This window comes from Pezoporus occidentalis, unplaced genomic scaffold (genome assembly GCF_034315485.1).
Source record: "Pezoporus occidentalis ecotype Australia unplaced genomic scaffold, CSIRO_AGI_Poc_V1 ctg40, whole genome shotgun sequence".
Classification (NCBI taxonomy): Eukaryota; Metazoa; Chordata; class Aves; order Psittaciformes; family Psittacidae; genus Pezoporus; species Pezoporus occidentalis.
Window position 1 is genome coordinate 1881041 of NW_026915725.1, and position 20662 is coordinate 1901702.

Here is a 20662-nt window from a genome sequence, read left to right on the forward strand (position 1 = left end):
AAGGCTGCAGCTGCTGCTGAAGAGGAAGCTGCAGGTCCACACAGCTCCAAAAGGTCTTGCAAAAAGACAAGTAGAAGAGGTACCACCTTCTTCATGCTCTTCTAGAAACTGGAAATACCCCTGCCTCACTGGAGACATGAGGAGCAAGTCTTTCTTCTTTCTGTTAATCTAATAAAAGCGAGCCAGAAGAATACTGCTTTTCCCAGGGGTGAGATTGGTGCATTAGTGTTGGTGATAAGTGCTGGAAATAACAGTAAGCATGCATGAACAGTGCACTTAAATAGCAACATTCACAAGAGCTCGGACAAGATTTCCAAGACCCAGAATAGGAATGGGTTATTTTCATTTTTAAAAACTAATGAATTTCTTTCTTTCACTCTCACATCTTACTGCATCTCCTCTATAAATCTCACCAAAGCCTTCTTTGGTTGAGATTTCTTCTGAGGCAATCTCAGGAAAAAGCAGCTCAGGAGTTAGAAAGCATCAGCTCAAGAGCCTCATGGTGGCAAGAGAGGGACAGTAAATGTGTTCAACAACAGACTCTGTTTTCAAGCTTGAATTCAAAGAAACCACATGAGGCTCACATCAAGAACCAAGTTTGCATGCAGCTTATTACATCCAAGTAGCAAGCAACAATTTAAACACCGCTGAAAACTGTCCACCTCTGCATGTAATTACATGCACTCAAAACAAGCCAGAATTATGATCTAACTAAACTAAGCTATATACCAACTACAGTCAATTTTACATAGTTTCATATTTTTTGAAGGTTTGACACAATGTTCTTGTTCACTAAGACAAAAACCCCTACTTATTCCCTGCTGGTCACAAAACCTCCAGGAAAGAAAACCAGAAAGGCACTTCGCCATAAAACCTCAAAAGCAGCTCAGACACACTTCTCTTCCTCACTCTGCAGGCTTAAAAATCAGCTATCTCAGGCAAAGTTTTACAACACAGGCCATGAAACATGAATTTATTCCATCTGCTCTTTAGCTAGAATAATTTCTCAGTATTTAAAGTCCACATGCTGCTCTTATCAACCACTATCAAAGGCAGATTTAGTTCAGCAATAAGTCCATAGAAAGAAAGAGATCATTGGTTACAACCAAATTCTTTGCTGAGTTCATTTGAATTTTGATGACCTCCTCAATTTGATTTCAACCAAAGAAACATACAGTGACAAAGTGCTGAAAAGCAGGACAGAGGCACTAAGGGAGTGTCCTAGCAAAAAAGATAAACAAGCATCCAAATGTATACATAGCTTGCATGTGGGTAACAGCATTACGGAACAGTCAGAGTATTTTGACAAACTATGCTACAAAGTAAGTTTTCTATTGCGTATGTATGCACTTTTAGTGGAGAAACAGAATTCAGACAATTGAATCCTTTTAGCATGAAAAATACACATTAGGTAATGTTAACTTACTCTAAATCGAATTTGTAATTACTTCTGTAAGTATAGTTCCTTTTCTAGAACTGCACCAAGACACCTCCTCTTTCAAAAGAAGTCAACAAAGGAAAATTGATTTACAGCTACTGGGTTACTTATTACTGCTGTAGATTTACAGTTATGTTTTCTTCTGAAAACAAAAACAAAACAAAATCCAACAAATCAAACAAGAGATGAAGTATTGATGAAATATACAACAAATACCAGAAATAGGATAAATAAACTGAAATAAAAAGGAAATTTTTCTCTAAGCTTGCCATCTAAGGATTTCATTTACCACTTGCACAATCTTTACAAGACAAAATGTTAATTATTAGTCAACAGTGTTTCTCTAAAGGCAACAGCAGCTATGTATAGTAAATCGTAAGTTTAATAGTAGGGCTAACTTATGTTCTTCTGCTGCTCTGACCTGCTCTAGCCTTCCAATATTTACAATTCACAAGTTCAAGCTCGACTTAGAAGGACAAAGTCAAAGGTCATATGTAAAATGATATAAACTGCATGCCACTAAGTAGGCAAGAGTGTGACATAAGGATGGATGGGACCGGAAAAATTTTAGCAATACCTTCTTGCCTCCCACTTCTCTGACTTTCATACTGGAACACTGCAAAGTGGCTGAATGCAAACAGGTTTTGATTTGTATCACAGATCAGCTACTGAAAAAAAAAGAAAAACTGCTTCTCTGGTTGCCCAGAAAGGTGGTAGATGTCCCATCCCTTGAGACATTTGAAGCCAGGCTGGAGGAGGTTCTGGAAAACTTGATCTAGTTCAAGATGTCCCTTGTCATTGCAAGGGGAGGTTGGACTAGATGACCTTTGGAGGTCCCTTCCAACCCCGCCTATTCTATGATTCTTTACTGCTTGTATATGCAAGTATTTTACTTCACGATGTTCTCAAGCACCTACATCATGGGGAGAACTCAATAAATGTTTGCAATAATTTTTACTTTTATATACAGACACATATAACAGATAATATAGAGCATAATTACATATATTATATGCATATATAAAGCTTTTATATGAGCATGTATATTTAGTACACCTTAATGAGTTATTTTAGTTTAAGGATTTCTATAGGTCAAAAGGTCTATGTATAATCATGGTTGTTATCTGGTCTTTACATAGCTTTTCAGTGAGTTTTCTGCACAGTTTAAGAATACTTACATATTCTTATCTGGATTATATTAGAATAAACAGAAGTGCAACCAGTCCCTGGTCAACAAACACATCTAGCAGAAACCACTATGACTATAAAATAATCATCTTTCATTGCAAGCAGCTGTTTACTAATAAACAACTACATGAGAGGCTCTTGAAGGAAAAGCCATAGGAATGAAAAAAAAAAAGGTAGTTTAATTGAAACAAAAACCAAGCAAACATAAAGACATGTAACTAAAAGCACTTCTGAACTGAAACCATAAGTCTTTCTGGCATCCTTCCCAGCTACTATTTGATTCTGTGCCCTGTGTGACATTTTATATATCCTCATGTTTGAACTACCCAACCATATTTTGTTTCTTCCTTCTACTGGTTTTTGAACTGCAGCCATAATAGTGTCACTATATAAAGGAAATGTACCATTCCACAGCACTTTTTTCTTTCTATTTGTAACCTGATTGATGCAGCTGTTTAAAAACTGTAATTTATCTAAAAGAATCTCAGGTATCTCAATATTTTTCATGAAACAGGACAGGATCCTGCAGTAAGAATTCTGAATTTTGAACTGAGTTTTGCAGCCCTTACGTTGCCCTGTAGCACCTGTAGTCTTGTCAGCCTTGGCCCCAAGTTCTGAAAATTGTTATTACCCTAATTAAGTAACATTATGACAGTACCCACTATACATTAAGTGCTGGGCAAATATGAAGTCAGGCACCTTCCCCGGAGAGCTCAAACTTTAAGAAAAATAAGGACAGCAATGCATTAACTCCGCTAATTATCATTTTTTAGCAAACAAAACTATTCAAACACTGATCTTCCCTAATACTAACCCAGGACACCTAAGTTGTAGATTCCCACGGTTGAGCTTGTCACTCTGAGTTCCCTTAAAAAACAATGGGCACTTTTAAAACACGTCATCTGATCCATTTTACATAGCTCCTAGAATTGTAGATGCTACTCCCTAAGGGGAGCCTCTACTAATTAGTGAGATTGCTCGTGCTATGTGTTAGTCCACTAAGATGCCATGGTACGCACTGATCTCACAGAGGAATGTGCCAGTCGGCAAGAAGGATTTGAAGGCAGAAAATCTGAAGGGACAAACTTATTCAAGCAGCTTGTTCAGGGCTTAACGGGTGCATAAAAGAAAGTGGAAGAAGCAAACAGAGAAACGTGTTGCAAAACAAAGGAAAAAGTATAATGAAGTCAGTAATAGTAAATGATCTCTCACAATTAGTTTACTGGAAATAATACTTGGAAACGGAACTGAGAATTTCAGAGAAATGCCTAGTGCTACGCCCTGTCCACAAAGAGAAGACAAAATCCAGCAGGAAACAGTTCATATTTTACTAAGCCATCCCTGTAAAGGCAGGGAAAAAAAAAAGCCAAACCAAATGTTCACAAATATCTAAATTACCCCAACATACTCAGCTTAAGCAAGACATCAATGCTGTGAACTTACTGTGTGCTGCCCTGCTGTCTGGGGGTCATTCACATCCTGTAAGTCCTGAAGAAGTGTTTAACTCCAAACTTCTCATCTTGTAAAAAAATATATCAGTGTCACCCTTCTTTTGATTGTCCCTCCTGAGCGCACGTACACAACTGTCCAAACGGATCAAGTTTCATTTTGCTAAGCCGTTTCAGTTGTGATGGACCCCATACTGCAGTCTATAAACAGCCTTAGGTACATCTTTACTTACGAACTGGTTTATTTCCTAACCAACATCATTAAAATACAAGGCAGTTCACTGAACTTGGAAAATACTAAGAAATGCTCTAGAGTGTAACATCTGGTATAAAGGAGGAGAAAAACACTGTTTTCAAGTGCAAGACATGTAAGAACTGGAGGCTAAAACAAAACCTATTAATCTATCTCCACCCCCATGTTCAAAATGAAAAACAGAAAAAATACCCTTTGGTGCTTCACATTAGGACGACACAAATCTGAGATGTCTCCCATCTGGTTTGCTTGCTGTTTTTTAATAAAAAAGCAAAATCACCCCATCCTTTTTCCCTGCTTTCAGTAGCTTTCAGATCTGTTAGTTTCCAAGATGTTTATACTGTTCTCATCCCATTTTATTTGTGTGCCTGTCAAATTTAACTACTCTGCTTCAGTGAAGCAGTACCTGAGATTTTCAGGTTATCATGACCAAACTTACACAAATCACAGATCTGGCTAAATACAGGGAGCTGAGTGGGGAGGTAACTACCTCTGTGCTCCTGTAATAAACTCTTGACCTCCCTGGTGAAACTGTGAGTAGGCCACAGGCTTTCTAAGCTCCTACTGTCCCCGGGAAGCTGCTGGCAGCCATGGACGACCAGACACTGACAGCTCTGGCCATGACTCCTCCACCTCATCCTGCAGTACAGCCACAAGAGAATTGGGTAGAGTTGGATATATTGGCTTTAAATCACCTGGTGATTTCCTTCCACGCGAGAAATTCCTGCCATCCAGTCAGAGCTTATGGCTTATGTGCCTGGTCAGAGGCATGACTTGCCATGCTGCACAGAGGCATGCTGGGAAGGCTCCTTGGACAGTACCCTTAACCCTCACTGCTCAAACACTGCTGTACACACTATCAAAACTTACCTACTGATGTTGGACGAACAGCTAAGACAAAAGTTGTCCTTCCTGGGGACAGGAAGTGTTTGAAGATGGCTGGTGGACACCTTTCTGTCTAAATGCGTCTCTGTTGTGCTCACAGCCCTGAATGTTGACCTTTGGCTCAGCTCTGTCTGGATGAGATTTTGTTCTATTTCTCCTTTTGTTTTGCAGAGAAAGCCTCCACGCTAGGGCCCATCAGCTGAAAGAGTACTAGCTCACTTCACAAGGCTTAAAATAGCACCTGTAATAGGTGCTACTGTTCCTACATATTTAAATCAAATATAATGCTGGTCACAACTCTTAAACATAAAAATGCTATTAAAATCTTTGTGTGACAATGTCAAATTCTCTGTGATTCATATGACTTAAAGCTCTAAATTTTGGATGTGCATAGACTATAAACCAAGGCTGAAAATGGATTTTAATATTTGGTTTTGTTTTTCTAACATGATGATTGCCATATAAACAAACACAACATATTATAATACAGATCTCTAAAATTCTCCACCAGTTGTAGGTCTGGTGGAACATGTCTTGGCTTTTTTTTTAAGATACCAATTGACATTTTGATGTTCATTTTAATTCAGGACTATGAGTTTCCTCAAATTTCAGTGAAAAAAAACAGTTAAAAGTAGACGCATTCTAAAATTTGCTTCCCACAGTTGAGATTTCTTTCTGCACAGTTGAGTAAATAATGTCTCTCCATTCAGGTAAAATACAATGACATAAGTTAACTTCAATAGTAAAACTCTGTAACTGTTCTTCAGCCTCTTGCCAACTTTCCAGGCAAGCGGCTGGAAAGTTATTTCAATCTTATTAGAAAGAGGACTATATTTTTAAGGTCTCAAGTAAAATGTTTCACTCTTGCGACACAACAGCACACAGACATTCCTTCACATAACATTTCCAGTACTTGAAAGAACTACTTTATGAACTTTAAAAGTGGTATGAACTCTGATTTCCTCATCTTGGAGTCTTATTATCCAGAAAGCATTATGCTATGCAAAATGCTTCACTGGCAGCAACCATCAGTATGTTCTGTTAGCATAAACAGAGGGTAAAAACCCCCTCCTCTCCAAGCCTGAACACAAGAGACTTCCACAAATACGCCGTGGGAGAAAGCTTTCCCCTGGGAAAGGTCACACGGTGATACCACTGACCCTGGCTACTGACATGGGATAGCTGAGGGACGCCAAAGGTCACTGCTGCCCGGCTGCACTTGGCTCATAGCACACAGGTCCACACGCTGCCCCCACCACTTTGTCAGGCTTATCCGTGCTCTCACAGCCATCCCTCCTCTTCCCAGGCTCTCTACCCTCATCACAGCAAGGGGAGGCAGCAATCCTTTGAAATGTTATGAAGGAAATAGCTTAAAAGTACTATTTTTATGTGGAAAAGATACTGCATTAATTCAAATATACAATGTGCTTGCATTTCAGAGAAAAATTTGGTAGCACGCATTCGATCATTGTCCTCACTGCCGTGCTCTGTGGCAGGAGAGAGCCATGCAAGTCAAGCACACGTCCTGGAGGGAAAAGGGGTACTACACTCAACACTAATACCTTCAGACCATGGAGAAATGGCCAGAAGCCTCCAGAGGTGATGAAACTGAGGCTTCACCAAGCGGTGGAAACAAAGCACAGGGTGGGTATTTGTGGAGAGGATGATTAGTGAGATTGTGCTTGGTCTGTAACAGGAACAGAGTAAAGGGGATGGAGGAAAAAACAATTTGAGCACCAGCATGCTTTTCAAGGAGCTTTATAACCTCAGTCCCACTGCCTCATGCTGGTTAACATGTAATCTTAAAGGTCTCCCATAAGCTTAGTGTTATTCACAGTACTTTCATGGCACCAATAATCCACAGCCTGAGAATAGCAGGCAGAAATGATGACAACTCAGGTCAAGCAGCATAAAGCAATGGAAGCACATTTCTCACCAGTCACAAAGAATGACAGAGTGCATTTTGGTGTGGGTTTTATCCTTTTAGTAAGTAATTTGTTGGCTCCATCACCCACAATTTACAGGTGTATTGCAGTTGTTAGCAAAGCTCAAAAAGCCTGTGCCAAACAATATTCAGCCCCATCGAGAACACTGATAAAAAGCCAATGACTCATTAGCACTCTATCTGGACACTTTGTTTTCCTTTAAATTATTTCTTTCATGCTAGATGGAGAATTAAAACACTTCTAATAAAAACTGACATGTACATTAGACTTCTGTTTTACATAATAGAACATTCATTCCTTTTAAAAGGGATGAATTATTGCTTGAGATTAACATTACAGGGAATTGGACATGCTTATATATGAAGAAATGTTTAAAATCAGAATTATCTGCAAAACTTTCATCTTTAGAAAACTTCAATTCAAAGGTGCTTCTTTTTATGGCAGCCTAAGGAATGACACTCTGGTAGCAGAACTGAAGAGACTTAGTTTAACAAAGTATTTACCACGTTTGTGAATGAACTTCTGTATTCTTAGTTCTTGACTAATCTTTTTAGATGTGGCAAATTTTTCACCTGAAACTGACCCAAATTTACATAGTTTATATATTAAAGTAGATACTCCTCATGAAAAGATGCACTTTCAAAGCATTCCAGTATTCCTGCTTTTCTCTGAGAAAAAAATTCCTTCACAGCAATTCATATTTCAGAAATTCTGTTTCCAAATCCAGGAAGTACCATTAAAACAAAGACCCAAACCATCCCACCTCTCCTATTTCAACACCAGCAAAAGAGCCTAGACATGAACTCCTCTGATTATTTTGCAGGGCCAACGCAGCAGACAGTGAGACTGCAAATCTCTGTGGGAGCACGCATACAAACTTTGAAGGTCCACCACTGGGGCACTGGGAAAATTTAGTTGTTCTGCTTATTACTGTCAAGCTTGCACAGTTTAATGCAATAAGAGGATATTTATGAATGCAGACTGTCTAAGCTACACCAAGTATAAACTGAATTGAGACAAGGGTTTTTTTCTTAGGTTATGTTTTGTTACAAATTTGGGTTTGCTCAGAACAGAAGCAAGATCTGAGAAGGAAAGGAAGGCATTACAGAAAGAAAGCAGGGCTGGACAGCAACTTTACAACTGACAATACCACCAATTTATCCCTCACTTGATTGGAAAATACAAATATAAAAAATCTTTACATTTTTTGGATGGTTTCAATAAAGTTTTAAAATAAAATAATATATTCACACGTAAATGTATTTTAAAGTAGATACAGTTCAGATGATCTCTGGAACCATTAGTCCAAACCCCACCCTATCCATGCAGTGGAGTGGCAGTCCCCACACCTGCCTCCAGTTGGGCTACACACAACCAAATCAGAGACTCATTTCCCATAACATACAAACCTCCTGTACATCATTCAGTGCATCCATCTCAAGCTACTAGAACCAAGCTCCTCAGCACGAGTAGCTTTGTGCAGCACTCCCTTAGTCACTGGGTTCACAAGGCTCCTCTCCTGCTACAGTCAGCTCAGCAGCACAGCAGGAGTTCCCTTAGCCCCTTCTAAACTTGTACATGCTTTTCAGCAAGATCCACACTATACCTCAAGCATATCACACTACAGAAGCAATACAATGCTTCCCGTCCTTTTTTTACATACTGCTATAAGAGCATATCAAGAATGATTTTCTGCTTACATATTTACCATATTACTTTAGCAAGCACAGCATTTTCCCTTTTCTCGTCCTAACAGAAGCTCCTCATTATCAGACTACGCCACTTTGTTTTCATTCTCCCTCAGAAAACTCATTCTGATTTCTGTCACCTTCCATCAGACTGCCATATCTCATTCTGCTGTGCCAACAAATAACTGTCAATTTGTTGCCATGTCCCATTTTCAGGTACACATCTGTGCACTGTTGAACATTGCTCCAGTGAAGGGGTTTCTTTGTCTCTTCCTTATCCCACCATGCCCCAGAATAATTTGGCTGTGGGTTATTTCTTGTTTGCTTTAGGGTGTATTGCAGTTTTTTCCATGGTCAGAAAAATTCACTGTAATCAGATCCATTACTTACAAGCGATGGTACATGAAGCAATGGGGGACTTCAGTGGTACCTTAGAAAGTAACAATTTCAGGGTGGACAGAGATCTCTTAACATTGCCAAAGCTTTTACTGATGTAAGAAAGAATTCGCCCAAGAAATATCTGAGTAGAAATTGATCAAAGAAGAAAATTCATCTGAATTAAGGGCATCTTAAGTCCAGGAAAATTCTGACGCAGCGACCATTCAGGCCCTTTTTGTGCTTGCTTATGATAGCTATATATTGGTACCCTGACTGGGATGTATCATTATTCTAACTATAAATGGTAAATTCTATTTACCCTAACTCTACCCTAATTCTATTCACTCTGATTCTTTTTCTTATAGCATTTCACTTACAAATTTTATCTGTATCTTGAATTTTCAAGTAAGCTAAATTTCTAAATACTAAAGCCATTTTTTTTTCTATTTCTGAAACAGCTCATTCTTGTTACAGTGCTATATTCAAAAGCAGCTGGGTCAAATTCAGTTCCTTATGAACAGCCCTTGAAACATTAAAATTGCATGAATAGCCAAGAGCCTCAGTTGCATAACCAAGGCCAAGGAGGAGCCAATAAATCTCTGCCAGTTAGCCCTATTCATGAGTAACTTTTGTTTGACTAAAGCATATCAGCTAGAAAAGCAACCTGTCATAGTTCGAAGATTTAGAGAGATGAAGAACCTCTTGCTTCCCTTGATAATTTGTCAGAATAATGACTCATTTCTACTGTGAAAAATGTTGTGCACTACTCCTGATCTGAATCTGCCCAACTCTCTAGCTATAACCTTTAGTTTGTATTATGATTTTTACTGCTGTTCTAAAGAACCAATATAAAACCGGTATATTTTTTCCTGCTTTAAGAGACTTACATTTTTAAATCAAGGAGGCTCTTTATTTTGATAGGGTCAACAGATTAAAAGGAAAAACAAAAATCATGGTTCTCAGAAAGAAATAGCTTCATCAGATCTCAAACCATTCTGGCTTTCTTCTGCAGTGGTTCAACATCCCTTCAATAAATTAAGCCTGAAACTACAGCAAGCATTCTTGTCACAGTGCGGATCCAAAGATAAGGCTATTGTTGAGTCCTAACCACTACCTTCCTGGAAGATATCTCCCTCTCCTTTCATGAGTGTGTTGCACTAAGAACTTGCAGTTCAAAAGACCCCTCCATCCTTTCCAGACTTACCTCTTTCCAGGGTACAGCTGACCCTGTTCCTGGAAATTCTGTCTGGAGAAGTGGTGGAATCTCCTTCACAAGGAATACTCAAGACAGCTGATGGGGTGTGGATAACCTAATCTAAGACTTTTTCTACAGTTTTTCAGATGCTGTCCAGAGGCCCTTCCCACCTTAGGCTGTGCTATGTATGACACATGACCACACACTTGATCAAATGTAGTTCATTCATTCTCCATTAAAATTTTCCAGAGCTAAGGCAAAAGTTTACAAAGCCATTTGGTCTTGTAGGTTTGTAATGCCACTGCTAGTTCTCTCAATTCCAACTTGGTATCTTCTTTTAAGCTCTAATGTGTGAAAATTTTGACTCATGTAATATTGCAGTATATATTGAACAATTACCATAGATACATCACATATTTACACTTTGTCATAATCATTAACTGACTCTACTCTTCACCACCAGAAAGTGACTCTGCAGGCAGGTGTGTGCTCCTATAGCACCAGCAGTAGATTCAGCCATGCAGGAACTGTGTGCAGGTCATACCTTTTCCTGCACACAAACATGCGCACACTGTTCCTAAGATGGTTACTTGGGTTTAACAGTTACCTCTGGCTTCATCTCTCAGCCCAAAGGTTATATTTACACATCTGACTAAAATCTTTTGTCTGTTGTATTTGTAATTTTCTTTGTAAAATCACTATTCTAGCACTTGTCTCTCTTCACATCTTTAAAGAATTGCTTGCCAAGCTTTTTTATGTATTTTAATGATGAAGTACTCAGGAAACAAAAGATAATCTCATATTAAAATACAACGTCACAAGTCTCTGAGGTTGTGATAGTCTCTGATTTTGTAACAAGATACTGTGTACCCAATAGAACAATATGTCAAATTTCTATGGCAAACGACTGTAATGCAACTGTTGGCAGCTAATCACAATGAATTTCTTCACCAAAGTCCAGATCCCAGTAAAAGCTACATTTCTATAAAAGCTGCCTTTTAACATATTCCCAACAACTCTTTCGAGAGGTGACCACATTTAACATTCTTCTAAATAAGAAAATTTTAGCTTCTAGCTATAATTACCTCCTCCCAACTGATTTCACTACAAATTCACAAAAAATATAAAATAAGGCTGACCACCCAAATTCAAAGTTTTGGTAAACTCAAGTGCGCAAACCAGGACCTCTGGAGCAATCCACAAATTTTTTCAAATGTTACATGTCATCTACTTTTCCCACTGCTAGTACCAAGGGGCAGAAGTCTCAAGGCACCCTGATCATTTTCCTTAAAACTTCTGCAGGGAAACATCCAAATAATGGCCTTTCCCTGCCTGCATCTGCAAGTAAATCAGTTCTTTCAGTTTTCCAGGAGGAGGTGTAGAAACTATGCTGGTATCACTGAGCAGCTATTTCCCAGAAGTGAACCAATGCCAGATGACCTGTTCCAATGGTCGAGCCATGCTGGATGCTAACACACCTATAGCTCCCCTACAAGGGGTTGAGGTTGGAAGAAATGTGTATCTTTTTGCTATTTCATTCTTTAGATAATTTCCTGGATGTTATAATAATCTTCTCTCTTCAGCTATCAAGACACTGATCAGTAAGAACTTGCTACTGCTACTCTTTATGTAAAGGTCACTGCACTCTACAAACGATTTGTGGCAGCCTGTAACACAGCAGGGAAGACAAAAAAAAAATACCCTGCAAAAGACAGAAAAAGCAAAACAATTGCATCATGGTTTGCTTTCATTTTGTTTACCTAACACTGTGGCTGAACAAAACTGAGACGTTTCTTGGCCTGTGAAATAGTATGTGCAAGCTGTTAGACAATGAGCTTGTTCTTAATGGTTGGATTAATTCAAACTGTACAAAACTGCTTAGATTAAGACTGCATTGCTTTCATGTGAAGTAGCACAGCAATGTGCAGAGAGGCAAATACAGGTTTTGTCCTGTTGACTCTCAGCCTGCTAATTATGAAAAAGGGGGAGAAAGGCCCTGTTACGTGGCCTGTGATCTTATCCCTTTATCCTTTCTGACCAGCGCAATCTGGCAGGAAAGAAATAGCTCTACTGATAAGAAGGAATATCTCCCTCTCTTTTAAGTGAAGGTATAGTAGCTGTTCTCCTTTAAGTCAAACAGAGCATGTACTACAGTACTTATTTAAGAAATTTACCAGTATGATGAATTTTTAGCTTGTTTTGATTGTGCCTGTTTGGATTTCTGAGGAAAACTGCAACTCCAACAATGCCTCCATATCTCGGCATCCCTTACTTTTAAGCAGCACACTTTCGACTCACAGAAGCAAGTTACAGTCATATTATCAGTCAAAAAACACTGTTGAAAGGCAGCATATTTATTAAAAATTTAATCAGATGCTTCTGAAATCATCTACAATGAACAGCAGTTAACCCAAACACCCACCTGGGATGGTGAAGTCAGTTTGACGTTTGTATATTCCTACTTACTGAAACCTTCGAAGAGGAAGAGCTTAGTTATTACACACCATCTGCCTTCATCACATATCTACACGAGCATTTAGGAAAGACAGTGGGTAGAAAACTGCCTTTATTGCACTATTACTGCTGACAACCAACTTCACTTCCATGGGGGATATTTGAGCATCATGCCTAATGGATGTCTGAAGCAAGGGCTTAGATGAGAAGCAACTGGTTAATCCTCCTCTTAGATGAGAACAAAGTGAGAGGAGAGATAAGAGAAATCACACAGGCTGTGGGGCTGGCAGATTTGTTCTTTGCCATGCTTCTTGGTGCCTGAACTTCTAATGATCAAATAGCAGAGCTACGGTTATGACTGCTTACCTGTCTGTTAGCAACAAAAAAATTGGAAATTCTCCCTTTCTTTGTGAACCCAGGCAGTCTAGTCATGTAAAAGACAAACCATGTGTTTTTATTAAGCACAACATCACAATATACTGTTAACCCTGCAGTCTGTGTTGGTCATTAGTTTTCAAAAGGATTTTAATGGTTCCGCTCTTAAGTGCAACACCCAACACACCCAGAATTGACTCAAGCCAAAACATTTTCTGTAGCTAACCAAGGCCTTTCTTCCCCATAGAACTCTTATTCAACTATCCCTCTCTCCAAGACTTCAGATAAAATAACTTAATTCTGCCTATTGCAACAGGATGCTGCCAGACTCAGCTACTTGACTGAATTTGGGTAAACAAATGCAGGTGATTTTGTGGGTTGGCAAAGATATCAATATGAAATCAGGCTGGCTGTTCTAGTTAAATGAGCAGTCATCAGTATGTAAGTTTATGTTTCCAAACACAGGTCCTTGCCATATATTGAGGTAAGTAAAACCAGATCATCACCCTCGTCTCCACTGAAACTATTTGAAGGCAGAGTTAACATTTTGAAATGATGACTGCATTTTTAAAGACCTCTGAAAGATCACAGAACCCAGACATTCAAGAAAGTTTTCAAACCACAGGGAAGATAAGCTAGAAACAAAGCAGCAGTGGCTAGACAAACCTTACTTAAAAGGCTTGATAACTTTTGTCTGACTGCTTTTTTCAGAGGATGTTGTAAGTTAGAAAAGCTATTCCACCCTCAAAATCCTAAAATTAAAGAGAGAAAGACAATGAGAAAAGCATAGACTTTTTGGCAGTATCCAGGGAAGTTTGACAAGCAGCAGCAGAAAGCACAGATCAAAAGAACAAATAAGTTCTTTCATTGTAGAAAATACCTAGAATTCCATGTTTATCTTACCACAATAAGCTACTAAATGGTTATCTAAGCTGCCCTTGTTTTGCCAGGCGACTCAATACATCTGTGGGTTTTACCCTGCATTAGTTTTAGTCTGGTGTGTTTAAAATGCTACACAGCAAGTAAATCTAATCTAAAAGGTTATACATCTCCTCGGGAAAAAGAGCCTTCACAGAGAGCGATCACCTTCAACAGAAAAACTTTTTGGTATAAACTCAGAATTATTGGCCCCATTTTCTACATTGCAAGCCCCATAGCTGTGATACATCACAAAAAGTTCAGCTCCTTCTTCCTCTAGTAACATATTGCTAGCAATTGTGAGAAATCCACAGAAGTACAGTAAAAAAAAAAAAAAACAACCCAGCATGAGAACCATCTCACAAGTACCTAAGTACTTGTGAACTTTTTAAAGATTCATTTCCTTAGTCCTTGTTTTAGAAACTATTAAGAGTTTCCGTAAATTCCAAGCTGGCTTTTCCTGTATATCACAGTCACAAAGAAATCTGTCTAACATATTATAAGTGGAAGTATTCTGGGCAAAATAACATCTCTGAGACAGGTTTAAGGCATGCAGAAACAAGACTGAACTTGTGAGTTCACAGTTTCTTTAAAACAAAACAATACCTGCTGTCACAGCATGAGGAAAAAAAAATATCTCAAACCCAAAACATGACAGCAGAAGCAAGAAAAATCATGCGGGAAAAAGTAGCTCACTCATCTTCACTGTCCAAATACCTTCAGAGTAGAAGTCTACTGTTCTCTAACCCTTCAATTCAGAAGAGGCCCACAAAGTAGCAGTTACTCCAGACTCCTGGAAGACTTCCAGTAAATAGATTAAACCTTACATATAAACACCCTCTATAATTAGAGAAGAAAGCATCTCGGGTTTTGGAAAGCATATGACAAATTTCGAAACCATGAGATGAAATCAAATTGTATTTTAACATGGTTCAGAGGAAACCTTTCTTCTGTAGACTGTCAGTCTCTCTCTCAAGAAGTTCGATAACTACTGTAGTAACCTGAAGTTTTTTGCACCTTTCAAAACTAACCTAGAAACATGGATAGACAGACAACAAGATGATGCTAATGAACACTTCAGGAAATTCCTTCTTAAAGGGAGCAGTCTTTTGGGGTTAAAGAAAGAGATCCATCTAAAAGATTCCACCAACTTACACAAGCACCGTAAAGGAAAGACCTGACTTTTCCTCAGAGCTGTACCTGGCTTGCAGAAGAGGCGCCAGAGGAGCAGCAAAGAGCTGAGAGGCTCCTCTTGCTTCTTGGTGGTGCCATGGGAGCACGAGTGGTTACCTCCTTCTCAAAATCCATCCCCTTAGTAGCAGACTGCCACCAGCATGGATTGACAGAACCAGGAACAGCATGAATCCCTCTTCTTTCCAGAGCAGATTTTCTATAGGTGTGCATATGCAGTGGAGCCTCATCTGATGGGAAATTCTGTAATGCATCCGGGTGTACGAATGATTCATATACACAAGAATACTGGTTTCTCATGGTTGCATGCTTGCATACGGGTGGGGATTGAACAAATACACATTTGCACATTGGCTAGAACTACCTTTTTGTGATAGGATTAATACCCAAGGTGATGATTTAGCAATGAAGAAAGAGGGTAAAACATGCACAATAAAACCACATATACAAGAAGCCCAAAGTAATACAAATAGTTACTGCCATGGTGAAATCTGTTGTGGAATTAAGCTACAGCAACAACCAAGTATCATACGTGACCTCCTCAATGGTCCTGCATTATTGAAAGCTATTCACTGGCCTCAGGAAGAAACTTGACTCCCACTTGCAGCAGGGTCCCAGGCTTGGTAGGGGATTAACCCAGTTGTTCAGGATGGGATTAGAACGCTGTGTCCAGGAGCCCTGCCTGTGCAGCAGTGACCATCAGCTGCCGCGTGCCAGGGAGCTGTGCGTGCCCGGCGTGCCAGGGAGCAGCAGCAGCAGGTGCCTGCAGGACCTGCCCATGCGGGAAGTGCCGGCAGCAACGTCCGGTGCGGAAAACACTTGGTAAAAATAAAGCAGGAGGGAAGTACACATGAGCCAGGAATGAAATACTTGCATCTGATACCAGAGGAAGAGCACATCAGCCAGACAACCTGCGCGGGGTTCGAGCCAACTGCACTCCGGTCAGCAGAAACAGCTCCACTGACATCAATACACATGCTATGGGGGCCAAGACAAACACTGTGATCTGCACCTCCTCGCTCCATCCCACCCCACCCTCTTGCAATGTTCAGAAGGGGTAGGTTCTCCACTGATTCCCAGACAGCTTCTGATGCTGTTTCTATCATACGTTTTCATTTAAATTATCCAGCGACAGACACCATACTAATTGCCTGTGGCAAAACAGAGAGTAGTCCCCAGGTTGCACAGCACAGGAACGTTCCTCAGCCCCCCTCACCCACACAGGAGCATGCAGAAGATACCATCCTGCCTGTATCCCCAGTGCTGGTTTTAGTATTAGCCAAAAAAGATGTCAGCTTGGTTTAGCAGCTGAAAAACAACAGAAACAATAGTGATTCTCAGTAAAAAAAAACAATACTGACAACCATCACTGACAATCAGGGTGCTTGAGATACCACAGTGATTCCAGTCTAAAAACATGAATACTGAGGTTCTCCATATCCATAGGTAGTAGATGCTTACAGAAGGTTGTCTTTTTAATGCAAAGCTATTAAGCAATTTTGATAAAATAGCATTTTTAAAAATAGAGAATGCATGATATGCATAATGAAAAAGTTAAATTAGCACACATCTGTGAAGGTTTGGAGCGGTTTGGGTCTTTTTTCTTTTTTAAAAGACTTGTAGGGAAAATATAACCTAGATCAAGAAATTACTGAAATTATAATTTCCCAGGAAAAAAAAACAAAAAAAAAACAAAACAACAGAAAAGAAAATAGCTTTTTAAGGTCTATAAGATATTTTATAGATGTCCTAGCTCCCTAGCTTTTCACGTACACATTTTTAATGGAAGTGTTTATGTTACATGTATATTTTTTAATTATCTTTTTACTTTATGCTAAATAATTCTTCCTTCCAAACAATATTTACTGTTATTTAAACCAACCAACCAATGTCATGCCATTATTTATTTATTGAGCCAATGGAAAAAAAAAGTGACATTTCTTCTTTCTTACTCTAATCAAAGTCAAATATTTGTTCCTTCTGTGAGTAATTTATTACTAATTACAACAGTCTGATGTGTGGTATTTTGTGTTACTAAAAATAAGGCTACGAATGAATAAATGCAGCCAAAATTATGCTTTCGAAGCACAGTGCACGAAAGCCCAAAGCTCATACATAGACGTTGACAGCAGGTCTGTTTCCAGACTTTGGACACCCACATACCCACAAAATAGGTTCAAATTGGGAAAGCCTCTATTTATTCATCTAGCAGTAAATGTATCTGCAAGTGAATATATCATGTAAAATTTTAAATCAGGTTCAACTTATCTCAAACACAAACCATGTTTTAACTCCTGTTTTTCACTCTTTACTTCTTCTTGCTGCCTTTCTCCTTCTTTGGAAGACTGATATCTTCCTCCAGAATGAAAAAAATCTTAGCTTCAACTGAAATGGAATCACAATTAGTTTTTCTATTTTGAATGAAATCAATGCAAGAGCATGGAAACAGTCTATTAAATGTATATGTAAGAGATGTAAACTCCTTAGAGGCTGAAATATTCTTAAAACCTAGTTGAGCCCTGGAATTTACAGTCACGAGACATCAACACAGTCAAGAATTTAGCAATCCAAAACAGAACAGGACATTCACGCAGGTATCAAGCAGATCCAGTCTTACAACTAATAAGAACACATTTTTGGAAGATAAAATGGGTCTCAAAATGCGGGACAGAATAACCTGTGCCTATGAAAGATCAGCAGATACATGATGTACATGGCCAATTATCCAACATCCACTTCCTGAGAGGTTGTTAGAACATCCTTAAGAACCCATGGCAGAAGCCATGGTGAAGAATATATTATTGGACTTTCTGGATTTCAGACAGAATCTATTAAAACAGCTTCTCTATTCATTTCTTTAACAACTAATTTTGATTTTTAGCTTACTTTTTTTTTTTTAGTGAAACGCACCTATGGCAGTGTATTAAACAGCAAGTCAAAACCTTTCCTAAACTTAAACAAAAGGCAAAGCTCAGTGTTTACTAAGGCAGCAATCTCCTGGTGAGTGAATGGAATCACTATAACCCACAATACAAGAGACCACACAAAATGAAGCAGTACAAAAGGTACTAATGACAAAACCCTCACAAAACCAAAAAAAGACACCTCAAAACAATCTCAACCAACCAGAAGGCCTGTGTTGGCTTGATGTGTCAAGATGTAAAACTTAATACCATCAGGTTCTGAATTTACTGAACTGGTACAATTACCATGATTGGGTGAATGTTGAAAATGCACATTTCAGCAGCCGCTATCGGAGTCACAGGTGTTGGCTGCAATTTTAACAATACCACTGTTTCTCCTGGTGCACTCAACTCATTTGAAGAGAAAGGAAATTGGAATATAGGTTTATAAGCAATTTGCTTGTCTTATTTACTCTTATTCTCTCATTTGAGCCCAGAAAGACAGACTTAAATCCCAGGGATTATGGTTAAACCAAGGCAGTTAATCAGGTGACTTTGGTGTAATCTGCCTTTATTAGAGAATCAACCGAAAAATGCTGTCATGCAGCAGCAATGGTCCAGAGGTGCATTTACTTTGCTAATGATTGACATAAATATGTGCTCCCCTCTCAAGTGACAATGTGCAAAAAACACAAAAATGTTCCCAGTGGGAAGCTAACAGGACTGTTCAGATGAAAAGAGAACAACCCAAGCACATTCACAACCATTTGCATGGAAATGACCTTGAGACAGCAAACATTCATCACTGTTGAGGCTAATTACATTATTATTGAGGCTACAGAAGGAACCCCTGACCAACAACCAGAGAAACTATACCATAACCTCAGCTATACTACCAGCAGGACTGTTGCCCTCACCCAAGCCCTCTGTGATGTCCATCTGCCAAACAAGTGATCCTCACACCTTCTGCGACACACCTCCACAACTACAGACAAGAGTGAACATCAGCTCAAAACCAATATGGCCAAAGATGACTGTAGACCATGACTTCATTTTCACTTCTGTCACAAACTCCTTGTGTGCTTCTAAGCGAATAAGAGGCTTGAAATGAACTCTGAGGTCACTGACAAGCCCCATCTAATATGGTGCTCTGAGGATGTCTCCCAGGCTGTTCACCCCTGAGCTGGGCATGAAGCATAACAGCAACTTGAGGTGCTTTGGTTTAAAAGTAGAGTTGGAAGAGGAAGAAGTGGCAAAGCACCCTCCATACAACAATCTACTTCTGCGGGATATGCAAAGGAGGGGAAGATTCAGCTTTCTGGTTACTTAAGCCTAAAGCAAGTTCTCTGTCTCTGGGCAGAGGATCTTGATAACCAGGCTAAAACAATACCAAAGGCCAAGGTTCTCTCAATCACTGACTCCTGAAATATTGCTGCACAAGGTCCTCATGGTCAGGGAGAGCATGTAGAAAGGAGCTCAATTTTGCAGCCCTGTTATGAAGTTCATTTCACAGCTGACTTCAGGGGCTAACCACAAGGCTACACAGACAGAATTCTGTAACACGTCATTGCCCAGTGGCTTGACTTTAAAGGGGAAAATGCAGTATTTGCCTATCCCATCAGGTATTGGGCACAGGTTCCGGGGAGGCAGGAGGTGGCTCTGCCACAGCGGTGGTCACTGCCAAGCCACTGCATAGGATGTGGGCATTCCACCACCCCTGAAGGACCTAGTCCTGCACTGAACCCATCCACCAAATAAGACCCTGATGTCTGCTTTGATGCAGTTTTTGGTGGTCTTATACAGAGGCAACTAAACCAAGTATGAGCAAAAACACGTGTGTAAATGCCTTGGGATATTTTTGGATAGAAAAGCTAAAGTTTCTGAAACCTAAAGACTCTCAAGGGTCTACAATAACTGGGAGAGGTTTCTACACACAACTCTTGAGTGCAGCTGGCTGAACTGTGCTTTAAAGGATACCAAAGTCCTAGATTCTTTATTGGATCTAACCATAAGTACTAAAACAAGATTGCTGCAGGCATTTATTCAATCAATTGAAACACAGGATTCAAAAAATTAAGGTAGAAAAATATATGTGCAAAATTCATATGAACAAAGGTAAGCATGTAACAACTACCTGGGTCTTCTGAGTTACAAACAATACATGCTATTTAAAATGCAGAGGCGTTGCCACAGAAGAAAACTTACTAATCCTGTCGGGGCAAAGTAACTGTGCTGGTGTGTGGTTTGCATGGGGGGAGGGAAGGAAAAAGAAAAGGAATTGCTTTATTAGCCTTTTTGCAGCTTTGTTTTGTTTGCTTTTTCAAAATAAGAGCTTTTTTTATTACTTTTAAATGATAGATACAAATGAAGAAACTTACATTTAGCAAAGCAAGTATCACCGC

General features: G+C 39.3%; 1 protein-coding gene across 22 annotated transcripts in view; it reads right to left on the reverse strand.

Annotated features, from left to right (window-relative positions):
* KIAA1217 (KIAA1217 ortholog) overlaps positions 1–20662 on the reverse strand; it is a 372954-nt gene that overhangs the window by 146415 nt on the left and 205877 nt on the right. Inside the window, exon 1 of one of the 22 annotated variants that reach the window (XM_062633620.1) lies at positions 4070–4343. The exons of the other annotated variants lie outside the window; for them this stretch is intronic. The gene's annotated coding sequence lies outside the window, so the exon portion shown is untranslated. Of the gene's footprint in view, positions 1–4069; positions 4344–20662 lie in introns of those variants that run through there. 22 annotated transcript variants of the gene reach the window in all.